This window comes from Piliocolobus tephrosceles, chromosome 16, assembly GCF_002776525.5.
Source record: "Piliocolobus tephrosceles isolate RC106 chromosome 16, ASM277652v3, whole genome shotgun sequence".
NCBI classification, from domain to species: Eukaryota; Metazoa; Chordata; class Mammalia; order Primates; family Cercopithecidae; genus Piliocolobus; species Piliocolobus tephrosceles.
The window spans coordinates 51325258-51342379 of record NC_045449.1 but is presented as its reverse complement, the minus strand read 5'-3'; the positions used below and the strand labels follow the sequence as shown (position 1 = coordinate 51342379).

The 17122-nt window shown below is 46.2% G+C and overlaps 1 protein-coding gene and 2 pseudogenes across 1 annotated transcript in view; all 3 read right to left on the bottom strand.

Annotated features, from left to right (window-relative positions):
* The window catches only part of LOC111537357 (tubulin gamma-2 chain), a 58619-nt gene that overhangs the window by 17449 nt on the left and 24048 nt on the right, over window positions 1–17122 (bottom strand). The window lies entirely within an intron of this gene.
* On the bottom strand, window positions 143–768 carry LOC111537697 (annotated as a pseudogene).
* LOC111537698 overlaps window positions 799–17122 on the bottom strand; it is a 24270-nt pseudogene continuing 7946 nt past the window's right edge.

The window sequence follows — 17122 nt, the reverse complement described above, 5'->3', positions numbered from 1 at the left end:
TTGGCCAGGCTGGTCTCAAACTTCCAACCTCAGGTGATCCACCTGCCTTGGCCTCCCAAAGTGCTGGGATTACAGGTGTGAGCCACCACGCCCGGCCTTGCATACTGTTTTAAGCTCGGAAAATAGAGATAGCAAACCAAAGTCATATGGTTTTGTGAAGGAGATAAACATACCAAAAAGTCAGCACCCAGTGTAGAATAGGGAACTCCTCATCTTCATCTTCCTCTTCCACCTTTTTCCAGGCAACTTTAGCAGGACCCTTTGTGCCATCAGACTTTCCTTTCGACTTGTAGACAGCAACATCCTTCTCATACTTTTCCTTCAGCTTTGCTGCCTGAGTGATATAAGGCTGCTTTTCACTGTCATTTAAGTTCTTCCACATCTCACCCAGCTTTTTTGCCACATCTCCAATAGAGATGCTGGGGTTTGTGGATTTGATGTTGGGGCAGAATTCTGAACAGAACAGGAAGAATCCAGATGGTGGCCTTTTGGGAGCATTAGGATCCTTCTTCTTCTTGCCTCCCTTAGCTGGTCCATAATCCTTCATTTCCTGATCATAGTGCACTTTATCCGCCTTTGCCAGTTCATTGAATTTAGATTTCTCTTTCTCGGACATTGTCTTCCACCTCTCGGAGCACTTCTTGGAAAATTCTGCAAAATTGACAGGGACTTTTGGGTTTTTCTTCTTACGTTCTTCTCTGTATGCTGGACAAAGAAGGCATAATCAGACATCTTGCCCTTTGGTTTCTTGGGGTCACCTTTAGCCATCCTGACTGTATTGTTCGCTAGTCTTGTTCTTCAAATATTACAGCCAATCATGCCACACTTGCCTGTGATCTCTCCAAACATAAAACCACATTCCCACCTCAGTGGCCACCAAATCATTCAGCACTTAACTGTGAGCGGTTTGAAGCTACCAGTTTGAGCACTAGTGACTTATTTTTTTCCCTCAGGCTTTAGATAGCTCTAGGGATCTCAACGGGGTGGAGGAACCAGCTCAACTTTGGCTTAGTAACAAAATGTGGCCAACTGAGGTTTCGTATAAATCACAGCAGCATTGTTCACTAGGGCCAGAGTCATCTCTGTGAGGTTACAAATTAGGCCGTGGTTCTGGGTTGTTTTTTTTTTTTTTTGAGACGGAGTCTTGCTTTGTCCCCCAGGCTGGAGTGCAGTGGTGCGATCTCGGCTCACTGCAAGCTCTGCCTCCCGGGTTCACGCCATTCTCCTGCCTCAGCCTCCCGAGCAGCTGGGACTACAGGGGCCCGCCACCTCGCCCAGCTAATTTTTTGTATTTTTAGTAGAGACGGGGTTTCACCATGTTAGCCAGGATGGTCTCGATCTCCTGACCTTTTAATCAGCCCACCTCGGCCTCCCAAAGTGCTGGGATTACAGGCGTGAGCCACCGCGCCCAGCCAAAAAGATTGGTTTTATAGACAGAAACGGACTGAGGAAAGCAGAAACAGAGAACAAAAAGTGGATTGGTTGTTTCCTTACAGGATTAAAACAAAGGGGACATCATTATCATGGCAACAGGTAAACTGAGCCCTTTGGATTGGTTGCTGTGAATCTTGTGGTGTTTTTTTTTTTTTTAATTATTTAATTTAAATTTTTTTTTTTTTTTGAGACAGAGTCTTGCTCTGCCACCCAGGCTGGAGTGCTATGGCATGATCTTGGCTCACTGCAACCTCTGCCTCCCAGGTTCAAGCGATTCTCCTGCCTCAGCCTCCCAAGAAGCTGGGATTACCGGAACACACCACCATGCCCAGGTAATTTTTGTATTTTTAGTAGAGACCGGGTTTCACCATGTTGGCCAGGCTGGTCTCAAACTCCTGACCTCAAGTAATGCTCCTGCCTTGGCCTCCCAAAATGCTGGAATTACAGGTATGAGCCACTGTGCCTGGCCATTTTTTTTTTTTCTTTGAGATGGAGTGTCACTCTTGTTGCCCAAGCTGGCACAGTGCAGTGGTGCGATCTTGGCTCACTACAACCTCTGCCTCCCGGGTTCAAGCGATTCTCCTGCCTCAGCGTCCCAAGTAGCTAGGATTACAGGCATGTGCCACCACACCCAGCCTAAAGTACCTTGTTCTGTCTCCATATGACTCCGTTTCCCTGCAGCCTTAGATGCCAGCTCATTTCTTCTTTGGAGCTTTCTGCTGCCTAGGCTCTTGCAGTATTCTTCTCTATGGCTGTGCCTTTAGCTGCCAAAAAAAAAAAAAGACTCCAAGTCAAATAGCTTAAATCATAGGAAAAATATGTCTCACATTTGAAGAGCTTCAGGGCTGATTAATTTGAAGGCTTAGCAGTGTCATCAGGGACTTGGGTACTTTCCACCTTTTTGTTTTTCTGAGACAGGGTCTCACTCTATAACCCAGGCTAGAGTACAGTGGCATGATTTTGGCCCACCACAGCCTCGACCTCTGGGCTCAAATGATCCTCCTGCCTCAGCCTTCCAAAGTGCTGGGACTACAGGCATGCGCCACCACGCCCAGCTAATTTTTTTGGTTTTTTTGGTAGAGACAGGGTTTCACCATATCACCCAGGCTAGTCTTGAACTTCTCGGATCAAGCAATCTGCCTGCCTTGGCCTCCCAAAGTGCTGGGATTACATGTACGAGCTGCTGCTCCCAGCTACCATCCACCATTCTGATCTACCACCCTGAAGACGATGGCTTGTCGTAAAGGTGCTCTCTGCACTGTTCAAGGATGACTGTAGCAGTGTGTGATGGTTAATTGGGTGTATTACTTGACTGGGCTAAGGGATGCCCAGGTAACTGGCAAAACATTATTTCTGGCTGTGTCTATGAGGATGTTTCTGGAAGGGATTTTCATTTGAGCTGATGAACTGAGTGAAGCAGATGGCTCTCCCAGTGTGGGTAGGCATCACTCAATCCATTAAAGGCTTGAATAGAACAAAAGGATGGAGCAAGGGTGAACTCACTCTCTCTGCTTGCGCTGAGACACCCATTTCCTCCTACCCTCAGACTTGGGCTTCCAGACTCGGAGTGGGACCCACATCATTGGCCCTCGGCTGATTACCCAGCGTTTGGACTCAGACAGAATTACACACTGGCTTTCCAGGTTCTCCAGCTCGCAGAGAGCATATCATGGGGCTTCCTGGCCTCCATAACCACATAAGCCAATTCCTATAAATCTCCTCATATATAAATATCTATCTATATATCTATATCTAGAACCTACTGGTTCTGTTTCTCTGGAAAACCCTAATACAAGTCATTCCAATGCTGTATCCCAACATGAAAACATGCAGCTAGCAAGTGTGTCTCTTCCCATATGTCTCTTTATTTTTAACCAATGAGGAGACCTTCCCCAGAAGCCCCCAGAAGTCTTTCCTCACATCTCACTGGCCTGAATTGCATCATATGTCCCTTCCTAAATCAGTCCCTGGTAGGCAAATTGTGATAACAAGATTGGCTTGGATTAATCAGGACTCATTGCTGAACCACTTGGAGGAAGGGTAGAATGTAAAACGAAATCAAGGCTTTGTCCCAAATGAAGGGGTAGGCAATGAAACCATACTGGCACACGCCAGGTTTCCTTCTGCTTTTTTTGCTTGCTCCTTCATTTTTCTTTGCCATTCACTGTCAGGTTCTAGTCTAGTCCTCTTCCAATCTAGGATGTTCCTACACCACATATTCTCCCTGTAAGACCCTATTCATGCTGTTAAATACAATTTACAGGAGGCCATCACTTTAGACTAGCTTCCTGTCCTAGACCCTAGCAATTCAGACCAAACCAGAATGGAGTCACTCATGCTAGATGTTACATAATCAAACTGAGCTCTGAAACATGCCTATTGAAAAAAAAAAAGAAGAAAAGAAAAGCCGGGTGTGGTGGCTCTCGCCTGTAATCCCAACACGTTGGGAAGCTGAAGCGGGTAGACCACCTGAGATCAGGAGTTCGAGACCAGCCTAACCAACATGGAGAAACCCCTGTCTCTACTAAAAATACAAAATTAGCCAGGCATGGTGGCGTATACCTGTATTCCCAGTTACTCAGGAGGCTGAGGCAGGAGAATCACTTGAACTCGGGAAGCAGATGTTGCAGTGAGCTGAAATCGCTCCATTGTACTCCAGACGGGGCAACAGGAGCAAAACTCTGTCTCAAAAAAAAGAAAAGAGAAAGGTACTTTAAATTCAAGGGCCCAGGCACGGTGGCTCATGCCTGTAATCCCAGCATTTTGGGAGGCCTAAGTGGATGGACTGTTTAAGGTTAGGAGTTTGAGACCAGCCTGGCCAACATGGTGAAACCCCATCTCTACTAAAAACACAAAAATTAGCCAGGCGTGGTGGTGTGCACCTGTAATCCCAGCTACTTGGGAGGCTGAGGGAGGAGAATCGCTTGAGGCTGGGAGGCAGAGGTTGCAGTGAGCTGAGTGAATGACACTTGCACTCTAGACTGGGCAACAGAGTGAGACTCTGTCTTAAAAAAAAAAAAAAATTCATGGGACCATGTGAAACTTTGGAGAGACTAGTGGCCCTGGGCCATGGAGTAAAAACTAGATTGCAAAAGGTTACTTATTCTTTCTGTATTTTTGAATTTTTAATTTAATTTTACTAATCTCTGTATCATTCCAATTTTAGTATATATGCTGCCGAAACAATCACTGCTTATCCTTATACACAGTTGGCACAAATGGGTGTTTGAGGAATCATAAAATTGAGATGTGTGGAAGATAAGGACGTGGTCAGTGAGTATACACTTTTTTTTTTTTTTTTTTTTGGAGGGTTCAGGGTCTCGCTCTGTTGCCCAGGCTGGAGTATAGTGGTGTAATCACCATGCACTGGAGCTGCAGCCTCTCAGGCTTCAGCAATCCTCCCACCTCAGCCGACCGAATAGCTGGAACTATAAGCACATGCTGCCATGCTCAGCTACTGAAAAAAAGTTTTTTTGATGCAGATATTGTAAAATATTGCTTATAATTATCAATATTTTAAAAAGACAGAAATTGCTGGGTGTGATGACTCACACCTGTAATCCCAGCACTTTGGGAGGCCGAGGTGAGAGGATCACTTGAGCCCAGGAGTTTGAGACCAGCCTGGGCAACATACAGACCCCCTCTCTCTACAAAAAAATAAAAATAAAAAAAATTAGCCAGGCGTGGTGGCACATGCCTATAGTTCCAACATTTTGTGAGGCTAAGGCAGGAGGACTGCTTGAGCCCAGGAGTCTGAAGTTACAGCGAGCTATGATCATGCCATTGTACTCTAACCTGAGCAACAGAGTGAGACCTTGTTTCTCTATAAAAAAAAAAAAAATTTTAAATACAGAAGTTATTAGGCCCACTTCAAGATCTCGTTATTGAATGCATTAACAAAGGGCACAAAATAAAAGAAAATATATAACTATGTCAAAAATTATTCATGCAACTTAAAAATACTGTAACAACATATTGTGGGTAATTGGTTCCTGCGGTAATTCTATGTGTATCATTTTATGTATTCAAAAAACATCGACCGGGCACAGTGGCCCATGCCTGTAATCCCAGCACTTTGGAAGGCTGAGGCAGGCAGATCATCTGAGGTCAGGAGTTCGAGACCAGCCTGGCCAACATGGTATTTTTGTACTAAAAATACAAAAAATTTAGCTGAGCATGGTGGCGGGCACCTGTAATCCCAGCTACTTGGGAGGCAGAGGCAGGAGGATTGCTTGAACCGGGAAGGTGGAGGTTGCAATGAACCTAGATCGCACCACTGCACTCCAGCCTGGGTGACAGAGCGAGACTCCACCTCAAAAAACAAAATAAAAAAACCCTCACCAGACTGCTGAGGGAATCCACAGTTTAAAAAGGTTAGGAACCCTTACTCCAAGAGAAAAGAGAGAAAGGGAGACTAGTAGTGTCGGCATTTAGAAGAAAAGAGGCTAACATGTTAAAATACTGAAAGGGCAGAGAGGGGATTTTCAGAGCCAAGGTCCCTGAGGAGGCTGAACTGCTGGGATGCAGGGCTCAGGTGGAGGGATTAACTACAGGAAGGAAACCTTTCCTACAATAAAAGGGAGGAAAGGATAAGAGTGGATAAAAATAAATGTTTCAGTGGGGTGGGAGTCGGGGGCAGGATGTTGAGGGGGCTTCTGCCTGATGGCTTCTATTTTCACCTACAAGTAGGAGTGAAGTTATCTGTCGAGAGTGACAATGAGAAGGGAGGAGGATAAAGGTAGGAAACAGAAAGGGCTGACAAGGACAGCTCAGAAGAACTCCCAGCCCAGGAGTGGAGGAGGTGGGGCGGCCAGAGACCACCAGGTTGTCACGGCAACCATCTGCTTGGGTGTGCACTGGCTCCATCAGTGCTCAGCTGCCAAGTGTGGGATAAGAGGGCAGAAAGTCAGCTGGAGCCAGGGCTGGGGTTCTCCCAGAAGGATGAGGTGAGGATCAGGGGAATGGAGGAAGGATGGATCAGCATATCCAGGCTGCAGGAAGAAGAATGTGAAGCTAGAATGGGGCTAAAAGCTGAGGAGGGTGAATCAGCGCAGGGAAGAAGAATGAGACCAAGGGAATGAGAAACTGGAGATGCAGGAAATGATGAACCATGAATGAGCCACTGAAGTTTTTTTGTTTTTTTTTTGTTTGTTTGTTTTTTTAAGAAGGAATCTTGCTCTGTTGCCCCAGCTGGAGTGCAATGGCATGATCTCAGCTCACTGCAACCTCCGCCTCTTGGGTTCTAGAGATTCTCCCGTCTCAGTGTCCAGAGTAACTGGGACTACAGGCACGCGCCATCACACCTGGCTAATTTTTGTATGTTTAGTAGAGACGGGGTTTCACCATGTTGGCCAGGCTGGTCTCGAATTCCTGACCTCAAGTGATCCATCTGCCTTGGCCTCCCAAAGTGCTAGGATTACAGCCACCACACCTGGCCAGAGCCAGTGAAGTTTAAGGTTAAGGAATAGCTCATGGATGGCAAGTGCTGGGCTCTGGTCATTGTGTGGGCAACTGAAATAGAGAAGAGGTAAAGGGTGTTGGTAAAAGGGAACTGCCAGTCTGGCCAGGACCATCCAGATGGACATATTAGGTTGATGCAAAAGTAATTGTGCTTTTTGCCATTAAGGTAATGGCAGCCGGGCGCAGCAGCTCATGTCTGTATTCCTAGCACTTTGGGAGGCCGAGGTGGGCAGATCACCTGAGGTCAGGGGTTTGAAACCAGCCTGGCCAGCAAACATGGTGAAACCCGTCTCTACTAAAAATACAAAAATTAGCCAGTTGTGGCAGTGGGCACCTGTACTTCCAGCTACTCAGGAGGCTTAGGCAGGAGAATCACCTGAACCTGGGAGGCAGAGGTTACAGTGAGCCAAGATAGAGCCATAGCGCTCTAGCCTGGGCAGCAGAGTGAGACTCCATCTCAAAAAATAAATAAATAAAAAATAAAAAAAATAGGCCAGGTGCGGTGGCTCACACCTGTAATTCCAGCACTTTGGGAGGCCGAGGCAGGTGGATCACGAGGTCAGGCATTGGAGACCAGCCTGGTCAACATAGTGAAACCCCATCTCTACTAAAAATACAAAAAATTAGCCAGACCATAGTGGCAGGTCCCTGTAATCCCAGCTACTTGGGAGGCTGAGGCGGGAGAATTGTTTGAACCTAGGAGGCAAGGGTTGCAGTGAACTGAGATCGCGCCACTGCACTGTAGCCCAGGCGACAGTGCAAGACTCTGTCTCAAAAAATAAATAAAATAAAATAAAAGTAATGGCAAAAACTGCAACTACTTTTGCACCAACCTAATAAAAGTCACCTGGAATGAGAGTGAGGCCCAATGTGGAGAGGAAGGTCTTCTGGGAATATGGAGGAGTGATTTGGAAGTAGTTAGATCATTGGAACAATAGTAGATGGAGGCCAGGTGCAGTGGCTCACGCCTGTAATCCCAGCACTTTGGGAGGCCAAGGCAGGAGGATCACTTGAGGTCAGGGGTTCGAGACCAACCTAGCCAACATAGTGAAATCCTATTTCTATTAAAAATACACAAATCAGGCGGATATGGTGGTATGCACCTGTAATCCCAGCTACTTGGGAGACTGAGGCAGGAGAATCGCTTGAACCTGGGAGGTGGAGGTTGCAGGGAGCCGAGATTGCGCCATTGCACTTCAGCCTGGCAACAGAGCGAGACTCCATCTCAAAAAGAAAGAAAGTTAAAAGAAAGCAAAAAGCAAAAAAACCTCTAACCTTTATAAAAGAGGCTACAGCCTAGGCAACACAATGAGACCCCCATCTCTTAAAAAAACCTAAAAATTAGATGAACATGGTGTTGTGTGCTTGTACTTCTAGCTACTCCAAAGGCTGAGGTGGGAGGATTGCTTGAGCCCAGGAGTTTGAGGCTGCAGTGATCATAGTTCAATGGTGTGAACTATGATCACACCATTGCACTCCAGCCTGTGTGACAGAAAAAAAAAAAGTATAGTTGTTTCCAGCCCAGGAAGGTGGTCCCCTCCCATATCCCACCCCAACCAGAAGGTATTTGCAAACCCACAGAGGTCTGTGGTTTTATCACAATGCCGTGGGTGGGTGATATTGGCATTTGGTATCTAGAGATTAGAGAGGCTAAACACCCTGCGATGCACAGGAGAGCCCCACACACTGATGAATTGTCCTACGCAAAATGCCAGTCATGCATCTCGTACATTTCATGGATAAGCAGACTGAGGCTCACAGAGCTGAGGTATGTGCCTAATTTGGGAGCTTCTGTGCAATTCCTGGACTCATGCAATCTTCCTGCCTCAGTCTTCCAAGTAGTTAGGACTTAAGATTTTGTGTCTAGCCGGGCGCGGTGGCTCAGGCCTGTAATCCCAGCACTTTGGGAGGCCGAGACGGGCGGATCACCTAAGGTCAAGAGTTCGAGACCATCCTGGCTAACACGGTGAAACCCTGTCTCTACTAAAAAAATACAAAAATTAGCCGGGCACAGTGGTGGGCGCCTGTAGTCCCAGCTACACGGGAGGCTGAGGCAGGAGAATGGCGTGAACCTGGAAGGCGGAGCTTGCAGTGAGTGGAGATCGCGCCACTGCACTCCACCCTGGGCAGCAGAGCGAGACTCCGTCTCAAAAAAAAAAAAAAAAAAAAAAGAAGATTTTCCGTCTATATCTGATGTCCCTGTGGCAAACAGTGTTGAGCAGTAAGTCTCACCCTTTCTCCCTAGTTACCGCCCAGTGATTGGTCTGTGTTTGCCAATGAGATGTAAGCAGAAGTCGTGGAGCAGGGCTCCTGGGTAAACTTTCTCAAAAGGGCAAGTGAACCATTGACTCTGCTCCCTCCCTCCCTCCCTCCCTCTCTCCCTTCCTCTCTCTCTCTTTCTCTCTTTCCCTCCCTAACCTCCTCCTTCTTCTTTTTTTTTTAATGGAGTCTCACTCTGTTACCCAGGTTGGAGTACTGTGGCATGATCTTGGCTCATTGCAGCCTCAACCTCCTGGGCTCAGGTAATCCTCCCACCTCAGCCTCCCAAGTAGCTGGGACTACCGGTGCGTGCCTCCCAGCTAATTTTTGTGTCTTTTTCTGTACAGACCGGGTTTGACCACATTGCCCAGGCTGGTCTCAAACTCCTGGGCTCAAGTAATTCTCCCGCCTCAGTCTCTCAAAGTGCTGAGATTCCAGGTGTGAGCCACCATGCCCAATCTCTGCTCCGTTCTTTCTGCTCCGAACTTGGTTCCACAGCCATCATGTGCCTATGAACACAAAAGCCACATGGTAGTGATGGTGGAGCAGAAAGAAAGAAAGACTGCGTGTTCTTGCTGACTTTCTAAGAAGCACCCCAGACCTGGACTGCCCACCTCTGGATTTAACAAATGAGAAAAACAAACTATTATTTGTTTAAGCTACTGTTAATTGGTTGTTCTGTTGAATGCATTTCTACCTGATAGAGTCATAGGGCCAGTTAGTAACCCAGGTTTTGACTCTCACAATCTAATATGCTTTCCTTGGCAGCAGTGGATCTCCAAGTGTGGTCCCCAGACAGGCAACATCAGTATCACAGAGAAACTTGTTAGAAATGCAGAATATCATATGCCACCCCAGACCTTCTAAGTCAGAAACCCTGGGGGTGGTTTAACAAGCCCTCCCAGTGATTCTCATGCACCTCAAGTGTGAGAACCACCGTTCTATAGCCATGCTCTTCACTGTGTGGTTCTGGAAAACCTGGGAGCTTGCTTAAATTGTACCATCTTGGTCAGGTGCAGTGACTCACACCTGTAATCCCAGCACTTTGGGAGACTGAGATGAGCAGATTGCTTGAGCCCAGGAGTTTAGGACTGGCCTGGGCAATATGGGGAGACCCTCATCTCTACCAAAAAACAAACAAAAAAAATCAGCCAGGTGTGTTGGTGCACATCTGTAGTCCCAGCTACTCAGAGGCTGAGGTGGAAGGACCCCTTGAACCTAGGAGGCTGAGACTGCAGTGAGTCATGATAGCGCCACTGCACTCTAGCCTGGGGACAAAGCCAGACCCTGTCTCAAGAAAAGGAAGAGCAAGGCCAGGTGCAGTGGCTCAAGCCTGTAATCCCAGCACTTTGGGAGGCCAAGTCTGATTGCTTGAGCCCAGAAATTCAAGACCAGCCTGGGCAACATGGAGAAACCCTACAAAAAATACAAAAATACAAAAAATACAAAAATTAACTGGGCATCGTGGTGCACACCTGTGGTCCCAGCTACTGAGGAGGCTGAGGTGGGAGGATCACTTGAGCCTGGGAGGTGGAGATTGCAGTGAGCCAAGATCAAGTCACTGCACCCCAGCCTGGGTGACAGAGAGAGATCCTGTCTCTATTTTTAAAAAAGGAAAAGAAAAACATACCATCTCACATCCCACTACATGCAGACCTACTGAATCTAAATCTGCATTTTTAGGAGGTTCCCGGGTTATTTGTACATGTATTCAAGTTTAAGAAGCACTGCTCAGCCGGGCGCGGTGGCTCACACCTGTAATCCCAGCACTTTGGGAAGCCGAGGCGGGCGGATCAGGAGGTCAGGAGATCGAGACCATCCTGGCTAACACGGTGAAACCCCGTCTCTACTAAAAATACAAAAATTAGCCGGGCATGGTGGCGGGCGCCTGTAGTCCCAGCTACTAGGGAGGCTGAGGCAGGAGAATGGCGTGAACCCGGGAGGCGGAGCTTGCAGTGAGCCGATATCGCGCCACTGCACTCCAACCTGGGTGACAGAGGAGACTCTGTCTCAAAAAAAAAAAAAAAAAAAAGAAGCACTGCTCTACAATATTCTTAATTGAGTCCTTTCCTTTCTTTTATTGAAGAGCACAGAAAAGATACATAACTGATCAGATTGAAGTTACATGTTCAGGATTCAGCTATGCACTTCATAAAACAAAATCTAAACATATTAAAATTGAAAAGACATAATCCACAATTGAATTTTCAAACTTTTAATTATGGACATTTAAAAACATATTTAAAAAGTAGCAAGAATAATATAATTATACCCTACATACCTCACAGTTGCTTTTGTTTTATTTTTGTTTATTTATTTTTTTTGAGACAGAGTCTTGCTCTGTCACCCAGGCTGGAGTGCAGTGGTGCCATCTTCGCCCACTGCAACCTCTGATTCCCGGGTTCAAGCGATTATCCTGCCTCAGCCTCCCAAGTAGCTGGGATTACAGGTGGACACCACCATGTCCAGCTAATTTTTGTATTTTAGTAGAGATGAAGTTTCACCATGTTGGCCAGGCTGGTCTCAAACTCCTGACCTCAGGTGAGCTGCCCACCTCGGCCTCCCAAAGTGCTGGGATTACAGCCATGAACCACTATGCCTGGCCCACAATTGCTTTTAAATGGAAAACTTACTCCAAACATGAATTTGAGGCTGGGCAAGGTGGCTCACACCTGTAATCCCAGCACTTTAGGAGGCCGCGTGGGAAGATTACTTGAGACCAGGAGTTCGAAACCAGCCTGGCCAACATGGTGAAATCCTGTCTCTATTAAAAACACAAAAATTAGCTGGGGATAGTGGTGCACACCTCTAATCCTAGGGAGGCTGAGGCATGAGAATTATGTGATCCTGGGAGCAGAGGTTGCAGTGGGCCAAGATTGCATCACTGTGCTCCAGCCTGGATGACAGAGTGAGACAAAAAGAAAGAAAAAGAAAGGAAGGGAGGAAGGGAGGAAGGGAGGGAGGGAGGGAGGGAAGTGCCAGACTGGGCACTCCAGCCTGGGCAACATGCAAGATATTTTTTGAATTATTTAACTTACAGAAATGTAGCTATTAGAAGAATAGGGGTATTTCTGTCATTTTCTCTTTTCTTTGTTTTTTTTTTTTTTTTTCTTTTTTTGAGGTGGAGTCTTGCTCTGTCACCAGGCTGGAGTGCAGTGGCACGATCTCAGCTCACTGCAACCTCCACCTCCCAGGTTCAAGCAATTCTCCTACCTCAGCCTCCCAAGTAGCTGGGACTATAGGCGCCCGCCACCATGCCCAGCTAATTTTTGTATTTTTAGTAGGGATGGTGTTTCACCATGTTGTCCAGGATGGTCTTGATCTCTTGACCTTGTGATCTCCCTGCCTCAGCCTCCCAAAGTGCTGGGATTACAGGCATGAGCCGCCATGCCCAGCCATTTCTGTCATTTTCATTACCTTTTGTGCATCATGGAGGTTCTGTTTGTCTTGTTGCTACAGTGCATCATGATGTTGATTTATTAGAGGTACAGTGACGACATGCTAGACCTAAGCAGGACCTGGAGCTCATTGCTTAAGTAGGCTTCCCAGGCTTTCCTGCACAGAGTTCACATAGAAAATGAAGATGATGTCCAACACCCCAAGAAAAGGGAAGAGAAGAAGCAGCTGGCTGCAGGATGTGTTGCCTGCAGGCTCCAGCCAGAGCTGAAGGGTCCCGATCCAGCACACCTATGGCCCGTTATAGCCACACGAGCCTATTTTAACTTACCCTATTGTGAATGAGGAAACTCAGGCCCTTTTCTTTTTCAAAAATGTATTTGAATCATTTACAAATAATAGTATTAGTATTCTGTGCATGGTTGGTATTTTCCTTTTATTGAGAAAATTACATATATATATTTTTTTTTCCTTCTTAAACATGATTTCTGTTTAACCAATGATATATTTATGTTGGGTCTTTTGTCAGAGATCCTAAGATTCTGCTGTTGGGCTGGCATAGTGGCTCATGCCTATAATCCCAGCATTTTGGGAAGTCGAGGTGGTTGGATCACTTGAGGCCAGGAATTTGAAACTAGCCTGGGCAATGGCGAAATCCCGTTTCTACATAAAGTACAAAAATTAGCCGGGCATGGTGTCATGTGCCTGTAGTCTCAGCTACTCGGGAGGCTGAAGTGGGTGGATCACTTGAACTCAGGAGGCATAGGTTGCAGTGAGCTAAGATCTTGTCGCTGCACTCCAGCCTGGGTGACACAGCGCGACCTTGTCTCAAAAGAAAAGAAAAGATCCTGCTCTTCCAGCCATTTGTGCTTCTCTGCTTTCACAAATACTTTTTTTTTTTTTTTTTTTTTTGAGATGTAGTTTTGCTCTTATCACCTAGGCTAGAGTGCAATGGCGTGATCTCGGCTCACTGCAGCCACCACCTCCTGGGTTCAAGCAATTCTCCTGCTCAGCCTCCTGAGTAACTGAGATTACAGGCGCCCACAACCACGCCCAGCTAATTTTTGTATTTTTAGTAGAGATGGGGTTTCACCATGTTGGCCAGGCTGGTCTCGAAATCCTGACCTCAGGTGATCCACCTGCCTCAGCCTCCCAAAGTGCTGGAATTACAGGATTGAGCCACCATGCCTGACCAAACCTTAAAATGTTTTTAAAAAATTAAATAGAGTCGGGTCTTGATAAATAGAGTCAGGTCTTGATATGTTGCCCAGGCTGGTGTTGAATGCCTAGCCTCAAGCGATCCTCCCATGTTGGCCTCCCAAAGTGCTGGGATCACACGCGTGAGCCACTGTCCCCAGCCTAAAATATTTTCTAATATGGTAAAAGATATTTCTTACATAAAGTTTTAATGTGTTATTATATTTTGTAAATTGATATTTTTAAGTATCTGGGATTAAGTTATTATTCCTTTATTCCTACAGCTTCCATTATTTATTTTATTATTATTTTTTTTTTGAGATGGAGTCTTGCTCTTGTCACCCAGGCTGGAGTGCAATGATGCAATCTTGGCTCACTGCAACCTCCGCCTCCCGGGTTTAAGCGATTCTCCTGCCTTAGCCTCCAGAGCAGGTGGGATTGCAGGTGCCTGCCACCACGCCTGGCTAATTTTTGTATTTTTAGTAGAGACAGGGTTTTGCCATGTTGGCCAGGCTGGTCTTGAACTCCTGACCTCAGGTGATCCACCCACCTCAACCTCCCAAAGTGCTGGGATTACAGGCGTGAGCCACCATGCCCAGTCTGCTTCCATTATTTTTATATGTATGTTGAGAATTTTAGTCCATTTGGATCTAATTGATATTTATTTATTTATTTTTGTAGAAACAGAGTCTCTCTGTTGCCCAGACTGGAGTGTGTAGTGGCATAATCATAGCTCACTGCAACCTCGAACTCCTGGGGCTGAAGCAATCCTGTTGCCTTAGCCTCCCAGTAGTAGGTAGGACTACAGGTTAATAACACAGTGCCAGGCAAATGTTTAAATTAAAAACTATTTAGGATATTGTAATAAGCATTAACATTTGACATGATTTTTAGTTTCCTGCTATCATTAGGTTTATTAAATCAACACTGTAGGCCGGGCGCGGTGGCTCACGCTTGTAATCCCAGCACTTTGGGCAGCCGAGGCAGGCAGATCACGAGGTCAGGAGATGGAGACCATCCTGGCTAACACGGTGAAATTCTATCTCTACTAAAAATACAAAAGATTAGCTGGGCATGGTGGTGGGCACCTGTAGTCCCAGCTACTCGGGAGGCTGAGGCAGGAGAATGGCATGAATCTGGGAGGCGGAGCTTGTAGTGAACTGCGATTGCACCACTGCACTCCAGCCTGGGTGACAGAGCGAGACTCCGTTTCAAAAAAAAAAAAAAAAAAGTCAACAATGTAAAGTTATCCGAATGGTAATTTCACACTCTAGTTGAAGACAGGAGGCTGGGTTCAGTGGCACATATGTATAATCCCAGGACTTTGGGAGGCTGAGGTGGGAGGATCCCTTGGGGCCAGGAGTTTGAAACCAGCCTGGGCAACATAGGAAGACCCTATCTCTACCAAAAAATAAAAATAAAATAAAAACCACACATGGTGGCTCCTGTCTGTGGTTCCAAATATTTCCAGGAGTTCAAGGCTGCAGTGGGCTATAATCATGCCACTGAACTCCAGCCTGGGTGACAGAGTGAGGCCCAATCTCTAAAAAGATACAGAAAAAAAAAAAAGAGAGAGAGAAGATATAGCTTTTTAAGGATATTTTAAGTCCTTAACACTTTGCACTAATGACAAGTGTTTCATTTGCTTGTTTTGGAGCTCTTGTTTTCTGATCCCTGGCTGGCCTGCCCCTCTGGCTTCTTTTTTTTCTTTTTTAAGAGGGAGTCTCACTCTGTCACCCAGGCTGGAGTTCAGTGGCATGATCTTGGCTCACTGCAACCTCGGCTTCCCAGATTCAAGTGATTCTCCTGCCTCAGCCTCCCGAGTAGCTGGGATTATAGTCTCCTGCCACCACGCCCGGCTGATTTTTGTATTTTTAGTAGAGACAAGGTTTTGCCAAGTTGGCTAGGCTAGTCTTGAACACCTGACCTCAGGTGATCTGCCCACCTCAACCCCTCACCATGCCCGGCCCCCCTGGCTTCTTATCTCTCCCGACTTTGGCAATTGTCCCTAGGGCCCAGCAGGTCTCAGATAGTCCCTGGCTGTCTGGGCCAGTCTGTGACTATTCTGAGAACTCTTCCCTTGCTTGCTTCAAGCCCAACTGTAAGTTAGCGATAGAAACAAGTCTGCCAGTGAGTTTTCTAGTTAGACCAAGGCCAAACAGGTTGAAGCAGTGATCGCTGGTTGAATCTCTGTGCTCAAATAAGGAGCTGATAAACCAAGGAAACAAACCTGTGTGCACTTCACTGCTTCCCTCTGCCATAGTTCCTCCCCATCTCAGGAGTGATATATGGTGTTAATCACATGCTGAAGCATAGTCATTCCTCAGCTGTTTTCATGTGTTTGAACCAAAGTGATTTTAATCTTATCTTTCCTAATCTGAATTGACCTCTGTGTACTACTGTCTCTCCTTCATGGCCTATATAGAAGCTATTGAGGATACAGAAAAAGGAAATGTATACTCTGGTATCCTTGTTAATGTAGAGATGTCTTTTTATTTTTATTTTTGAAAGGAAGAAATAAAACTTATTTACAGAAGACATAATTTTACATAGAAAATTCTAAGGAATGAACCAAAAAATAAAAAAGCTATAGAACTAATAAGGGAGTTTAGAAAGGTTATGGGATACTAGTCCATATAAATAGTCAGTTGCATTTTTTTTTCTTTTTCTTTTTTTTTTTTTCTTTTTTGAGACAGAGTCTCACTCTGTCGCCCAGGCTGGAGTGCAGTGGAACGATCTCCGCTCACTGCAACCTCTGCCTCCCAGGTTCAAGCGATTCTCCTGCCTCAGCCTCCTGAGTAGCTTGTACTAGAGGTGTGTGCCACCATGCCCAGCTAAAAATATTTTTTATTTTTAGCATGCCCAGCTAAAATTATTTTTTATATTTTTAGTAGAGACAGGGTTTCACCATGTTGGCCAGGATGGTCTTGATCTCCTGACCTCGTGATCCGCCCACCTCGGCCTCCCAAAGTGCTGGGATTACAGGTGTGAGCCACCGTGCCTGGTTATCAGTTGCATTTTTAAATTAAAAATTGTTTATTTTTGGCCAGGCACGGTGGCTCACACCTGTAATCCCAGCATTTTGGGAGGCCGAAGCGGGTGGATCACCTGACGTAGGGAGTTCAAGACCAGCCTGGCCAACATGGGGAAACCCCGTCTCCACTGAAAATACAAATATCAGCCGGGTGTGGTCACAGGCGCCTGTAATCCCTGCTACTTGGGAGGCTGAGTAAGGAGAATCGCTTGAACCCGGGAGGCGGATGTTGCAGTGAGCACTCCTGCCTGGGTGACAAGAGCCAGACTCCATCTCAAAAAAAAAAAAAAAAAAATGTTTATTTTTTAAAAAACTTGGGCCGGGCGCGGTGGCTTACGCCTG